We start from the raw sequence: 24,820 nt of genomic DNA, 5'->3' as shown, positions 1-24,820 counted from the left end.
TCCTAGGTAAAATTAGTACAAAGCGCTGTATACAGAGGCTATTTGTGACTATCAGACAAGAGCTCCAGCTACTGCAAAATGTGATGGTGAACCTACCCAATGGTGTTTCTCTTAGGGTATGTCTACACTACCACCCTAGTTCGAACTAGGGTGGTTAATGTAGTCATATGAACTTGCAAATGAAGCCCGGGATTTGAATTTCCCGGGCTTCATTTGCATGTTGCCGGGCGCCGCCATTTTTAAATGTCCGCTAGTACGGACTCCATGCCTGCGGCTACACGCGGCACGAACTAGATAGTTCGGAATAGGAAGCCTAGTCTGAACTATCTAGTTTGTGCCGTGTGTAGCGGCGGGCACGGAGTCCGCACTAGCGGACATTTAAAAATGGCGGCGCCCGGCAACATGCAAATGAAGCCCGGGAAATTCAAATCCCGGGCTTCATTTGCAAGTTCGTATGACTACATTAACCACCATAGTTCGAACTAGGGTGGTAGTGTAGACATACCCTTAGGAAGTATCTGACACCTCTGTTCTGCAGCATGCACTGGCATTTAGTTAGTTACCAGGTGCAGTATAGTACATTACTTTTACCTAACACCTTGTGAGTAAGATTTTCAATAATGGGTTCCTAAACTAGGCTTCCAAGTCCATATTTAGGCTCCTGATGTTCAAAGGTTCTGAGTACTCAGAAACTCCTGTTAAGTTCACGGGCCATTTATTAGGCTTTTAAGTCCATATCTAGGCTCTTAATTCTAGCCATCCATTTTTAAGAATCTTAGCTTATACAGTCTTAGTCTTAGACTGCTTCTCTTCATGTTTAACCAAGAGAATTGAGATCAGCCAATCCAGTAACGTTTCCGATTTTCAATGCCTTTGAGGCTAAAGAGTATCTATTTCCAGTTATGGGCCTTCAGTTCTACCGTTTGCTTCATCCACTAGTCCGACAGAACTAGAGATTGTTAAGCATCCAGCCATGCTCTCCAGGCCCATCTGTTTGCAGATGGTTTTGTGCAGGGGGGTGCTCCAAGACTTTCATTCTTCTGAGTGGAGATTTCACTGACTCCATAAATTACAATCAATTACCAATTTTTAACTTTAATTAATTAATGTGCTTTTAATGTTATTTGCACCCTCAGAAATAAACTAATTTTAAATAAATACAACCGAGAGCGCAAAAGCAATGATAATACAAACTTACCCTCTATAGATCACTGCCTGAACACTTATCATATTCCGTTTTCATAAGCAGCTTGGACCTCTCTAAGGCTACGTCTACACTGCAGGATTCTTGTGCAAGAAGCCTTTTGCGCAAGCGTTTCAGTGCAAAAACTTCTTGAGAAAGAGCATGTCCACACCTCAAAGCAAGACAGCGTCCACACTGCATGGATGTTCTTGCGCAACAAAGTTCTGATGGCCATTCACAGAATGGCCATCAGAGCACCTGTGCTTTTTCCCCATAGGGGTTTCTTGCGCAAGAAAACCCTCTGGAGCGTCCACAGTTGCCCTTCTGTGCAAGAACTCTTGCACAAAAGAGAGTTATGCCTCGTAAAAGGAGGCTTACCTACAGCAGAAAAAGCCCTCTGTTCTGCTGTTTTACTCTTGATTTCCTTGTGCAAAAGCACATTTGAGGTGTGGACGCTCCATGGGTTTTGTGCAAAAACCTTGCAGTGTAGACATAGCCTAAGAGAAAATGTATTTCACTGAGGTTGGCCAGTCACTGTCAATGGTCCCACCATACTCAGGTTTGGCATGACAACAAGTGAAATACTCATTTATTTTTCCATCCGTCTGATATACATTACCACATCAACTTAATTCTAGCAATGTTGCCGTTAGAGTACATCTACACTGCATCACTATTTTGGGATACTTCTGGTATAGCTATTACGCATCTTTGAAACAAGCCAGTTATTTTGAAATATAACGGGCTCGCTATTCCGACTTTCCACGAGGATTAAAGAATGTTTCAGAATAGCGGTTTATTTTGAAACTTGACGCTATGTAGAAATTTTGAACTTAATTCGAAATAAGCTATTCTATTTGCATATCTCAAATTGCATAGCTTATTTCGAGCTAAGGGTGTAGTATAGACACACCCTTAAGGCCCCAAAAGAAGAATTCAGCTCAGCAGCTGCATTTCCACTCATTTTCTTTTTAAAGTCACCGAATTTTGAATTTTTGACGATATTTACATTTAAAAGCCAGGGCCTTAAGCCCTTTAAAGGGCCGAGGAAGAGGGAGCGCAGCTCATTCTGAACAGTGCTAAGGGCTGGGTGAGCCCAGCCTCAGTTCTTCTGGCAGAGACCCCACCCCTTTGGGGAATGCGGAGCTAGTCTCTCCTCGCTCAATTGCCTGGCAAGACTGTTAGCCCCCCCCCCCCTCCCCCCCGCACCCTTCTCCATAGCACCTTTTATCCCCAATCACTTCACAGCATTCATTGTCATTGAAATTAAGCCATGCTTGGGGCTGACACTCTGCAGCTCTCAGTAAAATGATGGTGTCTAAGGACAGCAGGCCAAACTCCTATTATAAGAAGAGTGCAGTGGGGTCTTTAATTTCTTTCTAGAGTAGGGTGATAATTGAGGTGCACTGTCTTGTTCAGAGTCCCCACATACAGAGATCTGTATGGAAGAGTGTATTTGTTTCTTAAAAGAATGATGAGTGCAGCTAATTCCAGCAGGTTTTAAACCAGTGGTTTAAGGGAGTTTAGATATTTCAACCCTGAAGCTTAGAGCATTAATGGGATCCCTAAATAGAAGTTTATTTCGAAAGAAATTTAAAAGAAGGACCCTGCATTATTTAGCCACTTCATGATCCAAGATCAATAACTGGCTTTGTTGGAGTTTGCCATTACTTTGTTCCCATTCTCATTCTCTGACATCCTGTAAACCAGTCTCAGGAAATGACAGAATTAGTGTACAGGAAATAAGTGGCAATAGGCAATGCAAAAAAGCAACAGATAAAATAAGCTGGAGAAAAGTTTTTTTTTTTTTTTTAGTTTTTCAAAGATGCTAATGAAATTATCTAGATCTGTAACTAAGATCTGTGATTTTTAAAGGAAAGGAGCTTTCTTCTAACCATTATGGAGAACAACTGAATAATACCTATTTTATGTAAATCTAAGTGCTTAACATAATTACAAAGTTCTCTTGTCCTGCCCTAGCGTCCTTAGCCTATGTTTCTACTTCTTCAGCAATCTGGAAGCCAGCTGTACACTGGTCTGCTATGCCCCCCACCCCTCCATCTCAAAGGTGATCACCTGACTCTGTGTGTGTGTGTGTGTGTGAGACACACACACACACCCCTCTGGGATGGGATCCACACAGGAAGAAAGTTCCTATACAATTATTTTTATTGGCTAAGAAATCTGAACCTCATTCCCTATAATAAGCTGGAGGTAATTTCCCCTAATAGTAGTTGGCTATTAGGCATTTAAAAAGTTATGAGGTTATACAGAATGCCTGGTGTTTTTTATCCCCAGAATAAATTCATTCATTATAAATAAAGGCTGTGTCAGTTCATCTTCTTTTGAGATTGCAAGTCATGTCAAAGCTATATCTAGCTCTACTGTGCTTGATTCATCAGGGGCTGGAAACTGTCATGACATTATTATGGTTCTATTTTTATACTGCGCCTACCATTGTGGTATCTGAACATCTTCTGCAAGTGAATCTTAGTTTCCTGAATTCCGAGCTACATCTAATGCCTCACGACAACACAAATCTTGTTCAAGCAAGCAGCTTTCTAAACGTCACAGAAAGAAGTGGGTTCTACTGCAAATGAAAAGCACTATAATCTAACTAGACTTTTACTTGCATTTTTAAAATGATGCATTCAAAAATAAATTTAAAATCATTAATTTTTAAACATTGCAAAAATTACACAAATCACTTTTAGGAAATACTATAGAGCACAAAATCAGGTATGTTAACATATTTAATTACTAAAAATAAATAACAATACTAATCATAATGCAAATTAAGTCAAACCTGATAGACAATATTTTCACGTGATTTGCTGGAGAGAAGGACCCCTAGTGTCCATCTGGATTTTAGCCAGAGTGGAATGTGTGACTGGTGACTGACTGTACAGCATCTGAGTCCATGAAGAGAGAGCAGTTTACCTTGTGATATATTTCCTGCAAATAGACTCTAGTCTCTCAAATTTGGAAACACACAATTTAGAAGAAAAAAAACCTGATTTTATTTTTAAAGGAAAAACATTATCTAAAAACATGTTATCGAGCTATCTTGTGATAATTTGGACTCTCAGGAGTCATCATTACTGATGGATAGGAATGTGTCTTGACAAAATAATTTCAACAGTTGATTACACATCCCAAAAACATATAGGTAATATTTATATTTATAAAAATTAGCACTGTGTCTAGTAGCAGCTTCTTATGGGGTTTTAAAGGCAGCAACAACAAAATTAATGCTGAAAGGATGAGGAAGCCCAGCCCAGCAGTACACTAGCATTGCTTCGTAAAGAAAACAAAGTCTGCACCATTCCTTATGATCAGGGTTTTACCGGTTTATTTGGTTAATCATTCAAATGGCTAAACAGACCTCTAATTTGAAAATAAAAAACGATTGATGCAATCACAAACAAGTTCTGAAATTGAGGTTTAGAAAAAAAAATAAGAAATCTTGTTCAAAGCCAAAACACACAGTTACCTTTTTCTAATCAGAGCATTCATTTCTCCTCATTATGATCTCACAAGCACATTAAAATCTTATTAACATTAATTACTTCTGAGCGTCTATGCATGAGCAGCGACAGGCTTGCGTGCTTGTGTGTGTGTCTGGATCATATCTACATTTATATACCTTGCTGCACTTTGCTTATAAAACATGTGAAAATATTGCTGCTAACACCAATTAGCTAATTTCACACACACACAGATAGTAAACTGCTGTCTCGCTGCACAGCTTATTATAGACTGGCAGACAGATGGACAGACAAACAGACGCAAAAAGCATCACGACTCCTCCTAATGTAAGAACTGGAATGCCTGACACCCCCAGGAGTGTGAGTTTTAGCCTTCTAAGTCTGAGGTATGAAACAACACAAATATAAAAAAAACCAAGACAGACAAATATCCCATTTTCTACACAGATGGGTTCAATGATAAAGTGATAGAGACAAAGAAAAAACTGGCAAGCAGACAAGCAGCAGGCACACAGAGAGATAGACGGAGACAGATAAACAAAGCTACAGAGAAAGATTTTATATATATATAAAATGTATGAATATGTATATGAATTTGGGCTAAGCAATATAAACTTTATCCTTCCAGTAAGATAAGAAAAAATGGCAAAGAGAAAAGTCACAAAAGGTCTAATCTGACAAGCCAAAAAAAAAAAACCCCTCAAAAAACAAAACAAACAAACAAACAAAAACGGGCTCCCTACAAAACTATTCATGGATTCTGTTTATGATGAGCACATGACATTCGGTTATTCAGTTTTGCCACAGAAACTCCATAATATATGCAAACATCTAGATAATAACATCTGCAGAACTATACCATCTTCTTTTCTTCCAGCTTTATGTTCCTTTTCAATCTTTGCATCCATCTATTTTATTATTCACTGATGGCCTCTCTGCAAATAATTTCCTCCTGAAACCACCCTCTCTCCTTCATAGGTAAAATATAAGTCACATATCTGCACATACATCCCCCTCTATAGCCCAAACCACATTCTTTCACCACCTAGAGGTTATCCTTTCATCTTCAGACACTCTAACCACCAAGAGATTGCAAGTGGAAACCCACTTGCCGTCCCTACAACATCGTACACTGGCTCAGTACCAGTATAAACCTCTTGTCCTCTGCTGTTTGGTCTGAAGGAGTGTCCAGCTGGACACTCTAATTGACAATTTCTTTCCCTCTTTTTCTTCCTCTTCCCTCATACCCTCTCTGTGCTATTTATTTGAAAACTGGACCCCTTAAACTCCATTCATCTGAAGAAGTGTGTTGTGCCCATGAAAGCTCATGATACCATCTACATTTTTCTTAGTCTCTAAAGTGCTGCAAGACTATTTGTTGTTTTTTGACTTAAGAGAAATACAAAAATCAAATATAGCTTTGAGAAACAAAGCATTACAAGCAGTCTTAATAATTGTTTCCTTTAAATCATAAGAAGTTGAATATGGCAATAATGCTTGCCCCTCTCTAGTGCCTTCGATCCAAGAAACTCAAAGCACTTTGCAAGCATTAAATAAGCTTCAACACACCTGTGAGGTTATCATTACCACCATTTTGTAGCTAGAGGACTAAGCACACAGAGGTGAAGTGACTTTCTCAAGATTTATCAGGAAGCCTGGGACAGAGCCCAGGAAGAAAACACAGATCTTTCCATGCATAGTTCTACACTTCTTTCTCAAGATGATCATTCCCTTCCTATAGTTTCTCTCTCTAAGTTCATATTAAAGAATAGTAGAAATCAGAATTCCCAGCTGTGTACTTTAAATCATCAGATGTTTCTTCCTTTAGGATTAGATCCACAAGGTGACTTAGGCTGTGTCTACACTTGAACTTGATAAACAAAACTTTTGTTGTTCATGGGCACTTGACCTCCCACACTCCACCTCCATGAATGACAAACTTCTGCTGTGGCAAGTGCACAAGTGAACATTGCTTTGTTCGCAGAGCACTCTTCTACAAAGTGAAACCTGCTCATTGAGGGTAGAAGTATTTTGTCAGGAACAGTACTGACAGTGTTCTCAAACAGTGACTTTTAGCAACAGAGACTTTTAGCAACAGAGCTGTCTCGACATTGCTTAGTTGCTAAAAGCTGCATAGTATAGGCGTATCCTGAGCAATGCCTAATTTTTAGATGCCTACTGTAATCTGCATCCATGAGCTAAAGTAGGTGGCTGCCTATACAACGCAGGGGGAGAGTTCAGTGCCTATAAGATGTACAAAAGCCAATACACTGTGCAGGGACATGCCTAAGTTAGCCAAAAGGAAATGCCAACAAGTAGACCCTAAATCCCTACCTTCAAAGGGATTTATGAATGTAACTCTGGGACAGAGGGAGGTACCTACCCTTGCTTAAGATTTACAGGCATGAACCCCTTCAGAATCTAATCCCTTTCATACAAAAACTAAGAAGAAGAAAGCAGTAATGGTGCCTACTTGCTAGGGTACTCAGGATATGTCTAGACTACAGAGTTTTGTCAGAAAAACAGCTGTTTTTCCCACAAAACCTGAGTGATGTCCACACTGCAAGTGTGTTCTTTCGACAGAAAATCAAAAGAATGGGGGGGAAGGTGCGCAATTGGTATTCCTCAGCGCCATTGACCTATGAAGGAAGGAACATGACCTATGAAGGAAGACTGAAAAAATTGGGCTTGTTTACTTTAGAAAAGAGAAGATTGAGAAGGGACATGATAGCAGTTTTCAGGGATGTAAAAGGGTGTCACAAGGAGGAGGGAAAAAAATTGTTCTTCCTGGCCTCTGAAGATAGAAGCAGCAGCAATGGGCTTAAACTGCAGCAAGGGAGGTTTTGGTTGGACATTAGGAAAAAGTTCCTAACTGTCAAGGTGGTTAAACATTGGAATAAATTGCCTAAGGAGGTTGTGGAATCTTTTAAGATATTTAAGAGTAGGTTAGATAAATGTCTATCAGGGATGGTCTAGACAGTACTGAGTCCTGCCATGAGGCTGGGGACTGGACTCGATGACCTCTCCAGGTCCCTTCCAGTCCTAGTATTCTATGATTCTATGAGGAAGAAGCCTTTTTGCAAAAGCTCTTTCGCAAAAAGGCGTGTGTGGATGGGGAAGAAGGAGCTTTTTTTGGAAGAAAAGCCCTTGCACCATTCCGTCCATAGCAATCCCTGCTTACATGCGAGAGAGCATCCAAACAATCTGGATGCTATCTTTTGAAAAAGCGCATCACTCTCTTTGAAAGAAGTTTTTTTGAAAGAGCTCTTCCGAAAAAAGCTTTTTGCACAAAGAGCCTGTAGTGCAGATATAGCCTTGCTGAGGAGGCAGGAGGCCCAGATTCCATCCTGCCTAATTCAATGAATACAAAGTGAAACAACTCCCAACACCAGAGCTTGAGAAAGAAATACCTCATTGTCCAGTGGGTAGGACACTCTCTTGAGAGGTGGGAGACTCAAGTTCAATTATCTGCTTGAAAAACGGAGAACTGAACCTGGGATTGTTGCAGCCTGGGAAAGTGCCTTACCCACAGGGGTAAAGGTTAGAAGAGGATTAGTACCATTACTGTTTGGGGGTGGGAAACTCAGCAAATGGCCTCTAAAAGTGCCTACTAGATTGGGCTTGGCAAGCAAGCCAGGCAAAAAATGCCAAAAAGTCCCTTATACCCCATTACCCCCAATACAGAGGTACCTTTGTATTAAATCTGCTAAACAAATTCAGAAGAGTATATCTGTAAGTAATAATTTGAAGGCCAAATTGAGATGTTTATCTAGTGAAAAGTTTGCAGCTTTATACAAATTGAACATTGTAGTCCACTAACATCCATATACATCAGGTTGTACAGCCCCTATGGTGCTAATGCTGCACACCCAACAGTCCCTGCCTCTAAGAGTTTACAACTTAACATCAGATAATAATCTTTAAAAGACCTAAAACCCAGGAGAATAACGATTGCAATTATCCATAGGAAGATATCTCATTGGCTCACCATTGCTCCAATCAGGTGGACCAAATGGATTTCAGAGCCCTATGAACAGATCATTGTGCATAAAAGAGAAAGAAACTCGGAAAACTTCCCTACAGGAGAAAAGCACATACAGCCGGTCCCCGACTTATGAACGAGTTATGTACCAAACACTAGGTCGTAACTCGATCTGTTCGTAAGTCAGATTACCCTCACTGTTCGTAAGTGCAGATTTCGTTTGTAACTCGGGTTCCGGCTGTATAGGAGGTTGGTCATAAATACAAACAGTCGTAAGTCGATGAGTTTATAACGTGGGGACCGGCTGTATATAGTTTTAGTGCTACAATATAGAGACACTGTGATTTACTTTCTACATTATGTCAAATCAGAATTCTTTCCAGCAACTCCAGATCCTTAATGGGTTATTATAGTCATGTAATCAGACTATGCCAGTACAAAGTTGTATGTACCATAGCAGTACACAGGAACAACAGGCCCACACAAAGTGAAAATGCGTAAGAAGTGTACATGGCATCTGGACCAACCCTGTGGTCTGCAGACTTCTGTGTCCTTTTGGAGGCTAAAAACATGAGGTTTTACTGATTCTGTCCTGGCTTTTAAGAGCTTCTTAAGGATTACTGAAATTGGAGAGTACATATGAGAAAGCTAGTTCATCAATTGCTTAGAAAAGACCTTCATCCAGATTGCCCTCCAATCTGTGAAATGTGAGACATGCCTGAGGAATGTTCTTGGTTACAGTGTCTCAAAAATATATCCAGTGATGGTGAGTCCCATATGTCTCTCATAAATAAAAATCCTTATTGAACATTCCAATCTTTGCCTGTATAAATACTCCACACTAGCTGAATTTGATGCTCAAGAAAAAAGTGTTACTTGTGCTGGCCAATAAAAAATCGTGTTTTTTCTCCTCGGCCCTTGATTTATCCTGAGCATCACCTGACAGAAAAAATGGTTTTGAGAAATGGACAGATATTAATTAGAGACTAAGACAGAAACATTAATCTTATTTGCAAGCTTGAAAGAATTGAGGTTTGAACCCAAATCTCAAGAACAGAAAAGTAAGTGCAACAATCCATTGTTCAGTCTTATCACTTACAAGTTCCAGTTTTCAGGTTGAATGTATTTGAATGTATGAGCAATTCAGTCTACCATAATGTTTATTCTCAATGACAGATATATCAGCAGAAATGCATCTCTGCACAGTCCAGCACTTGTATGCCCTCTAGTATTACTTGCATGTGCTTAGTCTCCATTGATGATTTAAACAGACAGCTAACAATCTTATCTAAATATCCTTGTCTGGAAAACCCTTAGGCTATGTCTAGACTGGCCACAAATTCCGGAAAAGGGATGCAAATCAGGTAAATCAGCATAGGGAAATAAACATGTCTTGAAAGTAGGAATAAGAGATCCTCCGGAAAAGGGCTTTATTTTGGAAGAGCGCGCCAGTCTAGACGCTTTTCTTCCGGCTTTTCCCCAAGCCGGAAAAAAAGCGGCGTACATGTTTATTTAAATCCGCGGGGGATATTTAAATCCCCCGCGGATTTCCCTATGCTGACTTACCTGATTTGCATCCCTTTTCCGGAATTTGTGGCCAGTCTAGACGTAGCCTTAGGGTTTATATTCTCCCTATGTCTTTGTAAATCTCGTTGAGGTTAATGTGCATCTACCTAGTTGTGGAGAATCTCACATAGGACACTATGGCTATGTCTAGACTGCAAGCCTCTTTCGAAAGAGGCTTTTTCGAAAGATACTTTCGAAAATGCCTCTTTTGAAAGAGAGCGTCTAGACTGCACGCGGAACTTTCGAAAAAGCAAGCTGCTTTTTCGAAAGAAAGCAGCAAGTGAGTTTGGATGCTCTCTTTCTAAAAAGCCCTGTTTGCTTTCAAGAACGCCTTTTTTCAAAAAAAAAAGCTACTTTTTTCGAAAAAACCCCTGAGTCTGGACACAGCCTATGTTCTTTTGCAATTTCTTTCATTTCACTGAAGCAGGTAACACCACCTGCCTCTCAAGACAGTTACACTTTCCCCTGTGGATATAACTTGCACAAGGAACAAGTAGCAGAATGATCCAACTGTCTAACATATCCTTCTGGACAGAACTGACTTAGTACTAACTCAGGAGCTCAGAGGGGCATCTACAAGTATGGGAAAGCCAACTGGATAATTATTTTATGCTAACTAGAGCTAGGATAGCACTTTAAAATAATAAATTAAGTAAACGAAGAAAGCCTAAGAATCATTCTGGGGTTTATTGATTGTTTGTTTGTTTTTAATTCTAACTGCTAGTAGAAGAAAGGATTTGTTGACATGTTAGCAAATCCTTCTACACGTTTGGATGAAATTTCAGTTACATTAGAGCCCTTTTATCTCACCCTAGCAGTGCAAAGGGGACCCCCTAATGTTGACACAAATGTAATTTACAATTGATGGGACTCCCTTTTTAAATTTCCAGAGGCTAATCTGAGCTTCCATAGTACAGGATTTTGCCTTTCCAAGCTTTATTTTTTACTTCTATACATTAGGAAGGAAATGAGGAAGAAGAATGATACTGTGACCAAGTCATGGGCTCTGAGTCAGATCATTAAGTTTCTATCCTAGGCTCTGCGACTGATTTGCTATGTTGATTAATTTACCCTCTACTAGCCTCAGTTTCCCATATTGCAAAATGGGGATAACAATATTGTCTTAACTCCTCAAGGTGGTATGAGACTAAATTCATTAATTTTGTAATGTGCAGTGCATGATATTTGGACAAGAGTTTCTACAGAAATGGAAAGTATGATTGCTGTTATCATTATCTGCCTCTGATTAAACTGCCCAGATAGTCTCCTTTTCTGGAAGTACTCCATTGATAACTGTTCTCCATTTTTATGTGATTGTGTCGCTCCATTAACTAAAGAGCCCAGGAGAAACTTAGGTGGAGTCAATATTATCCTTTGGCAAGAACCAAAAAAAAGAATCAAACTAGGATCATGGTCTTATTCTGATACTACAAAATAAAAACTCACTATTACACAATTTGAATCAGCATTGGAATAATTTTTATAGTGTGGGTGCGGAAAGGAAAGCAATTGAATAAAACTGTAAATTCTGATGGAAACTACTTCAAGCCAGGGAGTGCACCATATATACCCCTGTTCCTGCACCATTAATTTGAACCTATATGAACTGACTTATAAAAACTCTCTCTAGCAGTCTTCAGTATTTTTGAAAGTTTCCCAAATATGTAAGATGGACAAGGAGGAACATGTCTTCTCTGACTGCAGAGTAAGAAGCCAGAAGCGAGCCGCCTCAGAAATCTGCCTCAAAGTTCTCCGGAAACCCTATGTACAGATATTCTTTGAAAGAATGCCTTCATTAGGTAAGATTTCAAAGAAAGATCTCATAAGAATCTTGATATTACACCTACATATGCTTCCACTGGAGAAATTATATTTAAGATAGTGAAGATGTCATACTGTACAGCACCATCCTAACGGAAACTGCTGCTAGATAGCAATCACTTGCATGTGTGGTATTTTCTCCTTCAAGTGACATCTTCTTTATTCAGCACTACCCCCCTGCATGCATCTCAACTTTCATTCGTTCCTACTGCTCACATTCTTACCAAACCTCTCTATTATACTGCCCTTTTGTATCTTTCTCCCCTATTGAAGCCAATGTTCCCTGGTAACATTACAAAATCAAACTTTAATAATTGTTTAAATCAGGGTTCCATCAACTAAATTTTGGTCCAGAGCACTGGCTTTGACAGGGAACTCCCACAGTTAGTGTTATCTCTTTTTTGGTTGTTTTTTTTCCTAAAAAGTGGGAAAGAAAAGTTAGAAGAATTTTGTAACTCTAATAGCTTTTAGGGTGTCATATTTGAGGAGCATCTATCCAATTTACTACAAATCTTCCAGAAAAATTCTATTTGGACCCTGTAACTAAAGTAGAAATTTTGACACTGATCTGACTGTCTTCGTGGGTGACAGGAGAAATCAGATGCAATTTTAACCACGGAGCAAATTAACACAGTCCTATGATGCCAGCAAGGTATGCTTGTCACAGGGTTTCCCCCAGATCCACAGAGAAAGCTGGACTAAGCTTTCATTTTCAATCAGCTATGTATTCTCTGTCATGAAAGCTCTTTAAATAGAAATTATCACACTGGTGTTTGAAGCACTCTAACCAGAACCACAGTCTGTACCATGATCCTTTTCTATTTTCAAATCCCAGTCGAGTCAGGGCCTAACTATATAAGAGTCACACAGACATGATACAGTATCACCTACATCCATAGATAATCTATCACATGAGTTTGTAACCCAATTTATAACACCACTAAGGCCCAAATCACACTGGGATTTGGAATATTATGAGAGCCTTCCGAGCATGAACCACACACGTATGCTTCTGCTGAACACAATTAAAATTTGGGAGCAGACAGAGCCTTTATCTAACAAAAGAAAAATAAACAAAACTAGTTGAAAAGCAAAATAAAACAGCTTCTTGTATTTGAAATAACTGTAGACAAAGTCCAAATGAGATCTATGATGCCACCCCTTTTCTAAAATCAAGAAAAACCGTAAGTGTTCAACAACTAGACCAAAAAGGCCAAAACAAACTAGGTATGTAAAATCCCATTTAATCATTAACCAATTAAACATTACATTTAACCACTTAATTGGTTAAGTGGGATCCCATGGGTGGCCTGGCCCAGCTGGAGCAGCCCCCAACCCAACAGGCTGCTGGATACTAGCTCCAGGTTCCATGGGGCTTTCAGCTCTCAGCCTCGTGGGGCTCCCACCTACTGGCACCGGGGAGCAGCTGACTGCCAGCCCCACGGGCTGCTGGCCTGTAGTGCAGAGGGTTTGGTTGGGTTGGAGCAGCTCACACATGGCAGGCTGCTCCCAGGCACCAGTTAACCAGTTATCCAGTAAGTATCACCCTGACTGGGTGTTACCCATTCATGTCCCTAAAGCAAACCCACTGAAGTGAGGAAGGAAGATTGTTATGCACCTCTGAAGAGGTGTTGTGAGGCCTAAGTCTGAGGGTAAAAAGTGCTTATTATAATGATATTATATCCAATGCTTCTTCATCCATTGGACTCAAAGCACCCTCCAAAGGTTTGCATTTTGCGCTCTGAACTGTCGTTTTGTGCAGACAAAAATACTCTTATTTTTCTCTTTCCATGCTGTGACGGGGTGTCGCAACCCTGCACTAACCGGGCCCCTCCCCCCGGGGGGACAGAGAGCCACGGAGAGGCTTCCCCCACCGCAAAGGAAGTGGCGGCGGAGGTGGCAGGAACATGCCACCCAACTGGCGGCTTGGCTGGCGCTCCCCCGGACACATCGTGGGAGGCTCTCTCTGCTCTGGGAGAGACGGTGGCAGTGGCGCACGTGCGCCGCACAGGCAGCAGCGGAGTGGGTGCCCCTGCTGATGCCCCAGGGGAAACCACAACGCACGCTGACGTCAGCACGGGGGAGAACGCTGGGGGTGCGGGCAGCAGGGAAGGGGGAGGAGCTGCCCTGGGGGACGCCGGCACAGGCGTCCTGGAGGGGAGGGGCGGCACCCTCCACAAGATAAAGACGGCAGAGGCACTGGGACAGAGAGGGGCCATCCAGAGCGCCAGATGAGGGGGCTCAGGGCCTCAAGGAAGCAGCACACGAAGCACCCTGGTGAGCGGGAGTGGGGAAGCAGCTCAGGGCAGGTGCAGACAGAGGCCCGCGAGCTGATGAGTTGCGGCACATAGCCCCATCAGCCAGGCGAGAGGAGAGAGGAGATTCTCCCCTGCCTTAGGGCCCTGGGCTGGGGTCTGGAGAGGGGGAGGGCCCAGACCCCCTCACCTCCCCGCTCGGGGGATTGTCGGGACAACCAGGGAGTGACGGAACCTCACGATCCGGTGGGACGGGAGGAAAACCGAAGCAGACAAGGGGGCTGGGGGACATAACCAGGGAGCCCTGTGACACATGCAAGTAAAGAAATTTTTCGAGAAAATGCTAAGCAAAGTTTTCATTTGGATGCTTTGTGCCCTATAAAGGAGGCCGGTGACAGAAATGTTTAGAATATTTAGAAAAATCTTAAAGTGGGAAAGGTAAGGTTTTTCTCTTAGATTTTTTTATTCAATATTTAGTGCAGGTTAGCTGATGTACCGTGAAAACACTTAAGACACATCAGAGCACCTGCCTTCATAGCAATGAAACATTTCAGACCATGATAGATTGGTTTGGTGGACAAACAATTTGAAATTTCTGTCTGTACAACTCAGAAAGAACCAATTGATTTAGAAAATGTCAGTATCTTTTAAATTCCTTCCAAGTGGAGTAAGTTTTGAAGCTTACAAAACTTGGCAGTCATTGGGAGAAGAAAAAAAGCAGCATTTTTATGAAATGCTGTAAATTATGAAACAAACTTCTTGGAATTCAAACAGTTTGTCTGTGATTCAGTGCTGACTGAGCCTTCGTACTTTTGTTTGTTTAGTGCTAGTGAAAGGGGGAGGACTGATGTCCCAGGGCCCTGAATTCTCTATTTATTCTCAAAGCAGGTTCAGTAGCAGGAAAAGGTGCTGCCACACCATCCCCTGCTACTGTGCCTCATGTCTGACCTGGAGGGACTCATGTGTCAGAGAGCAGTTTCAGTCTCAATGGCTCATTCACTTCATAACATCTCTGCTGACACTGCCCAAAGTCAGGTCAATTTCTTACCTCTTTGGCCCAGATAGATGGGTAGCCATGAAGTGGGGTTTGGGAAGAGGAAATAAACAAGGATGATGCTGGAGCACCTCTCCCCAAAAAAGGGAGGACTCACAAGGAAAGGGTAAACACATCAGTGAGCATTTTCTATTTATTTTCTGATCCTTTAAACATGTATGAGTTGTAAGAAATGGGCTGTGGCCACAATTATTTCAATTTTTCAGTGAAAATGAGATTTCTATATGGGTTGGGTCACTCCAATGAATGAGTAGCCAAACAGTCACCTGACAGGGAAACATGAGACTCACACCAACAAAAAGCTTCCATAAGTCTTAGTTGAAAACTTGGGCTCAGTCTTTCAATAGCTCCACAGATAACTCTTTCTAAAGTCCGTGGCTGAGAGATAAAGCTTTTTTTATAATGATGTGCTGTTTAGGAGGGAAGGGCAGCAGGCTCTTTTAAGACTTCATCGCCCCTTCAGAAATTTTCAATGCATTCCAGATTTTCCAGGGGAATCTGAAATAATTCCTGGGTTTTACCCAGGACTTGCTCTTCTCTAACATTCAGAAATCTTTGATACTATAAAGGTGGAAAGTGATAGATGTGAAAAACATGAAGTTCGAAGCAAATGTCCCTATTAAGAAGGGAGTTCATTAAATCAACAAGTCTATACCTTAAACACAAAGTTAGAGCCACCGCAATGGGGAAAACAGTCTGAAGACGACTCTGAAGAATAGCAGCTTTCCAGGCCATGCAACAGGATCAGATGAGCAGAACTCTTCTCAGCAGAGGAGCAGATTTAATTGAAGCAGTTGTAAAAATATTGAGAGCTACCAGAGCCTTATTTACACTAAGATTCCTGCCACTACTACCATTAGCTCAGCTGAAACTAATGGCTGCAACAGTGAGAATACTTTTCTGTAGCACCCTCACATAAGATATATCTTAATGACAGCAACAACAACAGGGAGAAATTCAGACTTTGGGAATTGAAACTGAGAAAGATTCTTGACACATGGAAGAATGACAAAGCAACAGCTGACGGAAAAACCAGAGGTTAGGATATTTCAAGTGTTAAAAGATGTAAAGTGGTTTTCCTAGGACCCACTACTTTTCATATTCTTCACATGAGACCTTCTTTCTTTACCAATGTTGTCCATTTCAAAATAGTTTTGAAACTACTTTTTAACAATTTCATTTCATACTGCAACTTCACAGAAGGTGTGGGTATGATCTCTAGAGATAGCATTTATTAGTTGTGCAGGGAACCAGCAGAGGGAGCACAAGAGCAAGTCAACAAGTTATCCGGGTATCCAAATGATATTTTGTTGGTTTGTTTTTAATTCTCAGCATTCTATCCACCTCCATTTTTTGGAATTCAATTATCTACTAAATTTCTAGCAGTGAAGAGGCCGACACAGTGGACAGACACAGGTCCTGTAGCACCTCTCACTAGTAGAATATAGAGCCAGAGACTAAGGGTTATTGGATGTGAAATGGGTACCACAGAAACATTAAAAAACACAATTTCCAAGCAAGGATCTGTAGGCTTTGTGTCACCGTCACCTATGGGCAGAAGAGACAATTTGGTTCTTAAATAATATCTTTGAAAGAAAACATTAACATACAGAATAAGGGGGAAAGAAGGAACCAAGGTATAGTTTCAAATAGGTAATGAAAAAAAGACCTTTACTCAGTAAAACATTAACACTCTCCCCTTCCCCCCCCCCCCCCCCAAAGCATACCTAAGGACATGCTTTCAATTCCTATCTCACTTCCTACCTGGAAGTAACCCTTTTGGAGCTTCAAAGATTCTTCCATAATCATTATCCTCAAATTCCTGCATTATGGCCACTATATATCCAGCTAAAGATAATGGCACAGGTCTCTTGGGAACACATCAATAATTAACTTTCTTTTGGTCAACAGAAAGGATTACAGAGAGGATTTATAAAGCACTTTTCCCACCCCATGTCCATATTTCCAAGGGACTGATCTCATTCTCAGTTTCTAATCACCTTGGAATACAGTAACTAGAAAGCAACTAGTTTCAGAGGGGGACACTAAAAACAGCAAATAGTCCTGCAGCACCTTAGAGACTAACAAAAAAATGCAGATGGCATTGTGAGCTTTTGTGGGTTCAATCCACTTCTTTAGATGAATGGAGTTGAAGGGGTCCAGGTTCCAAATAAATAGCAGAGAAAGAGATGGGCAGGGGAGGCAGCAACTACTTTAAAAGTATTCAACTAGAGTGCAGATAATTTTCCATGATGAATTGCCCTCAGTGACGAAGAGCAGAGTACCTTTGCCTACATTAGTAACAGTGCCACAATCCCAAGGTAAATTTACTGTGTGAGCTTCAGGGATGTTAAAAATTGTGTAACCACTGAAATTTGTAGCAGCTACATATTTACAGATAGAGAGGCAGGTGTGAGCCAATGCACAGAGAGCCAGCCCCTGCCTACCCCTCCCACTGTTGCCTCTGACAGAGAGGCAGCAGCACAGGGGGTACAGCTCCACGGGAGCCAGTGCACATGGGGAGCCAGCCCTCGCCTACCCCACCCCCTGCTGTCTCTGACACAGAAACAGCAGCCACAGGTATAGGCAGCTTTGCGGGAGCCGGTATGCATAGGGAGCCAGCTTGAAAGCCAGCATACCTCGTGTACCAGCTCCCACTTGCTCCCTCACCCCCTATGCTGCTGCCTCTCTACCAGAGGCAGCATTGCAGGATGGGGAAAGTGGCTCTGCAGGAGTTGGTGCTCTTGGTGAGCCAGCTTTTAAGAGGCACTGCTGCCTCTATGGGAGGCAGGGGTGGGGGCAGTCTCTCACCTCCCTTCCTTTTGCTGTGTGTAACTGTTAAGATTAACTGAAAAGCCCAGACTTATTGGTTAATTGTATAAATGAGTACATGCTAACATCCCTAGTGAGCATGATATTTCAGATGATTTTTATTCTTTATGTAATTTATAGAATGGTAATACCTCAGTACTCCAAAAATGGATATAGGTACTACACAGTGTATTGCATGCAGATTCACAGCCTAACATTCAGATTTTCTTTCTTCTTCCCTGCTGAGTTTATCAAAGTCAATATATTAAAAATATAAAATTAGATAACCACTAATTTCAGGTTAGCTGGGAAATCTAGGAAGGAACACACTGAGCGTGCTTTGTGATTTTCTGGGACCTTGCACAGTCACTTTTGCAAATTGCTACCAAAGCATAATAGTCTTCTCATGCACTCACATCAATATTTTGCATTCATTTTACACAGATGTAAGTAACTGCACAAGACTTTAAGAGAATCAAACCCTATATGTTGTGCCAGCGTTTGGATTAGGCATAACTGTTAAGGCATGTCTACATAGCAACACCATTTTGGAATAACTGATGTTATTTTGAAATAAAGTGCACATCTATATAGCAAGCCTTTATTTCGAAATAATGTCAAGCTGGTGGACTTCTTACTCCAACTCCTGTGACCCTCATTTCACAAGGAGTAAGGGAAGTCGAATGAAGAGCGTAGACAGTGCCGAAAGCCGAATTAAGCTATTTAAACGTCAGCTACACAACTGACGTAGTTGAAGCTGCGTATCTTAATTCAACTTTTTCCCTGCCATGTAGACGTACCCTTAGAGAGAGAGAGAATTGCTGAGTAATGCTAGACTGACAGCTGCAGAGCTACAGATTAGGTACAGGACAGACAGTAGCAATATCTTCACATTTTGCCTTTGATGTGGGTTATCCCTGTTGAGGGAACCGATTCTTATGAGAGTTCTGGTTTAGTGCCCATTCAGTCCTTGCTCTTTCTTTTCAGACTGCCACCTAGTGCCAATAGTTTTGATGGTTTGATTTAGTAATATGGACATCTGCTTATTAGGAAATGGACCGAGAGCCCTATATTAATTTCATACATACAAAGGGATGTTAGATAGCAGTTATTTTATTTTTCAGCATGATATTCTGTCATTACTCTAATTTTCCATCCAGGCTTTTCAAATGCTCCAAGTCAGATACCCTTTCCTACTGAAAGCTGGATATACCTCCAATTCCCACTCCCTACTATCTATCAACACTGATCCCACATTGTCACATGTGTCTTGTATGCCAATCTGTCTCCATAATACTATCTGGTCCTACTGGCTCACAGACCATGGGAAAACCATATACTGTATCCCTGCTAGCCACAATTCAGCTCATTTTTATGAGCCTATTCCTGCAACCGTATACAAATAGAACTTCCATTGAAGTGACTTCAATGTATACAATGCACATGTGGAGACAGTACTATCGAGTCTCATATACACAAAAATATCAAACATGTATAATTAGTAATCATTATGAAGTGCCAGATTTCTACTAAAAGGAGAATTTGATAATTACTATAGGACTAAGAATTACAACTAAAAATAGATAAATAATGGGAATAGTGTTGAATTAAAAAACAAAATAAGGTAAGTCCTTAGATCTTCACTCTGTTCACTCCTTACTCAAACTCTGATAAATCAATGAGAGCATGCCTGACCTAAAATTAAGTAAACACTTCAAAGGTTCTCAAGATTTAGACCTTAGTTAAAAATACCGATAAAGCCTGGGATTATTATAGGAGAAAAAATATTAACAATCCAATTTGATACTGTTGATGCTGTTTGTTTATTTTCTGAATTTTCTTGGGCCAGACAAGCAAAATCAATGAAGTCAGTTTCATTTTTGTTTATAGCCAGTTTCACAGTGCTGCAAGATTTGAGTTGCAAGCCCTGAAGACAGAACAACTGGTTGTTTTAAAAACAACTGCTTCCATTGGAATGTTTAAAAGAATTTTGAAACACTTCTATGGGTCTTATGCTTAGTCAAAGTATTTTTCTCAAAAATCTACATCTCCTGAAGTTAGACTTTAGTTATTAATTTCCCTTTCACATTTGTAAACTACTCACAATAGGATTCATCTTCCTCAACACATCATCATGAATAGTACCTAAAAATTATACAGGAACTAAACTAATTGGATTATATGGGGGCATATCATGCCATCAGTTTATAAACAAAATCCCTGTTTGATATATTTCTGCTTAAAAACTAATGGCACAACATGCACCATAGAAATGGAATAGGAGTCTCCTTAAATGACTTGTAAAACCTATACAACCTGAGTGTGCACTCCTGCCTGTGGGATTTTTAACCACCATACAGAATTTTATAGTAGAGATCTCATTCACCATTTACATCTCAATTTTATATAAATGATAATAGATTTTCTAAAATGCTCTGCAGCTGTTCCCTTATGAATAAGCTGAGCCCATGGAGAAAATGTGGAAAAGGGAAAACTGTAAGTAATATTTACTGTTATGATATAGCCAAATCAGGAAATTACTATAACTGTGTATATCAAACTAAACAAGATCAATATTTATCTCTCCTACTGAAAAAAATACTAAAAAGAATTTGATGTGGTATTTATTTGACATTTGGGTTTAATTATCTGGCATTCCCACGTTTTGGCCTTGCTAAAAAAAAAAAAAATCTAGCACTCACATTGATATAAGAAAAGTTAAAGAGGCATATATGCATGCCATTTAGTCTAAAATTATGTTAGCTACAGGGCATGGCAAAGCATGAAATAACTGCTCCAGAGTACTTCCTCATGAGGGTGTGTTAGATAACTGTCTGCTCCAACACTAAAATAAAGCATACTATGAGCCACTCGCTACTGTGGGGTTCTACTTTGACTAAAAAGGTTGGTAAGACTAGAACATGTAGAACCCACAACAATCAGTGAGGTTGTGTAATATCAGGTCTTCCAACTCTGTTAAACACCTCTGCACCAAAACACTTTTGGCTTTTGAAGTTCCAACTACATCATCATATGCTGCCTTTAAGTTTACTTAGGCACATTCTCCCCTTTGCTGTTGTATACACACTACAAGTAGACTTTGTGCCACAGACAGAGCTGAGATTTTCACTAGAAAATACTTGGGTTTCGCAGAAGAATTAAATCATTTTAATGGCAAGTATTACAGTTTCTTCCTATTGGATGATAAAAAATGTTTCTCATATCCTGTTTCTCCTACTAGGTAATTCTTCTTGCCAGGGTTTCCATAAAATTATTTGATTTTTTTAAAGTTATTTGGAAGAGTTGGGATAGGACTATGGCTTCTGTTAATCATATGTTAAAGAGTCCCAATGTCAGGTTCACAAAATCTCACACAGATAAAAATTGGTGCTGTAAGAGATCATGCACCTGTATTGATTCAAAAGAAAGTGGCAAATGTCTGGAAAAACACACGCATACTTCATACTGAGAAATGTGTGTGTGTGGGGGGGAGAGAACTGCTAATATTTCAACTCCATCCTTCCAGACTAACTCCCAACAAAATGGCATCAAGTGTTCCCCCATTTGATACCCCTTAATTTTTGGAAATACTTCAGTTCACTCTATGCTCAAATCAAAGCTTCAAGGCTTAAGATTAGGGGGAATGGGAATATTTTACTATTATGACACGTAATTTGTGGCAATAAAAACATTTGAAGTTTGTCGACCAACTGTTAATTAGGTGCCTGAGTTGAAAAGAGGCAGGAAAGGGAGTAGAAAACTCTAAATTTCATTCCCGAGCTAACAGAGGGACCACCGATTCTTTACAAAATGCTACCGAAAGCCACTGAGAAGTTCCACTTAGGCCATGGAAAAAATTAATAAAACGGAGCAAATAAGTTCTGTATTTACAGAGCCAGTGGATTATTTGCTGTTTTGGATTTAAAATAACTTAGTTTGTCCAGTGAGGAATCATTTTAGTTGAAATGAGAGTTATAAAGATACGGGATGTAAAAATACAAAACAAAAACCTGTTGGTACCAAAAGTTGTCTACTGTTCTAAAACAAAAGATTTTTAATAAACCTTTCACAAAACTTGAACCCTGATAATGTGTTGAAAAATCTACTTTACAGTCCCAGGTGGGCAAGGAATATTGCTTTATGGACATGTGTTATCGGAAAGGCCTAATGGATTTTTTTAAATAGTCTGCCTCTTACTATTAAATAAATAATTTGCTATTTAAAAAGGTGATTGTTATTGTCAAGAGATTTCCACTGATCAGCGTCCATTTTCTGTAATTACTCACGGATTCTTCAGAATGTTTTATATAACTCAATTCCACTCACTGTCTTAAATTTTTCCACCAACAGAACAGAGGAGCAGTTTTACTCTCCGACAGCACCGACAAGAGCTCAGATTAAAAGCCCATTTCAAATGGATCTGTTTAACCAGCCTACAGAACCTATGAGAAGCCTAGTGTTGAAAAACTCAACATTGTTAAATGGGCTGTGAAAGGCAACACAAACCCAGAAAAATAATAATTAATCCACATACACACTCTATGTTTGAAATAACAAATACAAAGGTTATTTATGGAATGAAAACATGGTAAATAGTTACTGTTTCTAGACAAAATGGCTTAAAAGATTTCATAATTTGCTTCCTCTGTACACGGGTATCTACCTCCCCCCTCCTCCAAATACACATACTGAAACACAAGCACAACTGTGTATAAAATGGGGAGGGCACTCAAAGATACAAACTCCCTCTTAGAAAGTTTGAATTCATATTAACCTAGTCATGCCTCTATGATGTTACATTATATCAGCAACATAAAAGTTAGAATATATCTCTTACTCCCTCTTAAGTAAAATAAAGAGTTAAAAAATTAAAAAGATTTAAAAAAAATCTATCAGGGAAAAAGTACACAAATGATAGTTAAAATCACCTCTCCTTCTCTTGTCCCCTCCCCCCAAAATTTTTTTAAATAAAAATCCTGGAGAAATAGTGGAACCTGCTTTCAGTTTTTATTTAATGTACAATAAATATGGACTTTAAACTTACAGTAGATATAAAACAAAGAACAAGAGTCACAATTAAACCTGGCCACTGGCAAGACAGCTAAAACTCATTGGCAAATACTAACAAAAACCCATTTAACAGTAAATAAGAAGAACATGATATATGGACGGACAGATGGAACTGCATAAACAGAAAAGAAAAAGCAGAGACCCACAGACATACGGAGAGGGCTGTTTTAAAAGAGTGAAAGATACTGATTTCCTTGGAACTAGTGTAGGAAAACAAACATATTTGTTTCCTTCACTGATGTTAAAAAAAAGTAATTAAAGTGAATCATAAGGGGGGCACACCCTGAAATAAGTAGAAGGGGGAAAACATTTGAAAAGGCTAAGGCCTTCTATAGATGTTCCAAATTTTAAGCAAGCAAATAGGTTTCACAAACTTAACATCTCTATATTAAAAATAAAGAGGGTGTGGTAAAAGGATAAAGAAGTGTCATGGGGTTTGGGGGAAGCAGGATTTTTTTTTTATAAAAGTTGACTGGCCTACCTTGTTCCCCAGTCCTCAGTTTGTCTCCTCATAGTCGCTGTCTCCCTGGAAGTACAGTGTGAGTGGTAATGACTGCCTGCCTCCCTAATGAGTCCATTTTCCTGCTCTTGATGTTGTGTATATACACACACTGCAACCTACCTTACAAACCACAGAGACGGGAAAGGGAGTGTGTGAGAGAGAGAGAGAGAGAGAGCAAGCGAGAGTGTGAGGGGGGGAGAGAGAGAGAAAGGCACACACAGACAAAGCCCTCCTACCAGACAGCAGACAACCCTCCTTCCCCTATCTAGCAAAATACAACTCGGCTAATGCAGCAACAGGTTCAATGCTGCCAGACTGAGAGTGTAAAAAAGGTATACAGTACAGATCAGGATTGCTGGCAAATAAACTGTTTACAGCCAGCTGGCTCCACCTTCCTTATTTATATTACAGAATGTTGGAATGCCTTGTTTCAGACAGTCCATGTAATTATCATAAATACATTTTTGTGCATATTAGCATGAAGCACTGAGACATATCAGCCATTCTGCTCTGTAACCTTATAGTTTTAACACATGCAGGGAAGGTGTAAACATATCTCTTTTGATAGGCAGGCTACACAAAGCTCACTGATGATTTTAAAGTCATGAGATCTTTCATGAACCAAGCTCCTGAAGACAGGTTTCCCCAGACAATAGGGAAGCAGGGAAAACTGATCTGGAGGAAGAGAAAGTCTCTACAAGAGGTTGCTCAGTAAGCAAACTAAACGAGAGGGCCATTCTCCCCCATTTTATATATATAGTATATTATATATAGAGAGAGTAAGCTTCTGCCCCTACAGCTATAATAATAAACTGTGCTTATGTCTGAACAGGTGCAATGCATATAGTACATAGTGTTACAAGGACAGAAATAAATCCTTCAAGTAAAGAAATATTTTTCCAATGGCAACCAGGCCGAGGCTATTTAAAATAAAGGTCGGGGCTGAAACATGCTCCCCCACCCCCACCACATTTTTCCCACGGGGGGGGGGGAGGAAGAGGGAAGGAGTGATAGAACCAAGTTTCAGTGTTGCCACGCTGATTATTTTTACAGAAAATTCAAATATTACTAAAAACATTGCCACATCT

General features: G+C 40.1%; 1 protein-coding gene across 30 annotated transcripts in view; it reads right to left on the bottom strand.

The window, feature by feature from the left end:
- The window catches only part of ZBTB20 (zinc finger and BTB domain containing 20), a 715,034-nt gene that overhangs the window by 644,840 nt on the left and 45,374 nt on the right, over window positions 1-24,820 (bottom strand). For 22 of the 30 annotated variants that reach the window (XM_075906072.2, XM_075906027.2, XM_075905982.2 and 19 more), the window contains exon 1: window positions 23,712-24,078. The exons of 4 other annotated variants lie outside the window; for them this stretch is intronic. The gene's annotated coding sequence lies outside the window, so the exon portion shown is untranslated. Of the gene's footprint in view, window positions 1-23,711; window positions 24,085-24,820 lie in introns of those variants that run through there. 4 more of the 30 variants (XM_075906273.2, XM_075906282.2, XR_012897271.2 and 1 more) reach the window with 3 other exon arrangements.

This window comes from Pelodiscus sinensis, chromosome 1 (assembly GCF_052426305.1).
Source record: "Pelodiscus sinensis isolate ZL-2025 chromosome 1, ASM5242630v1, whole genome shotgun sequence".
Taxonomy (NCBI): domain Eukaryota; kingdom Metazoa; phylum Chordata; order Testudines; family Trionychidae; genus Pelodiscus; species Pelodiscus sinensis.
The sequence above is the reverse complement of the archived record's forward strand: the minus strand, read 5'-3'. Positions and strand labels throughout refer to the sequence as shown.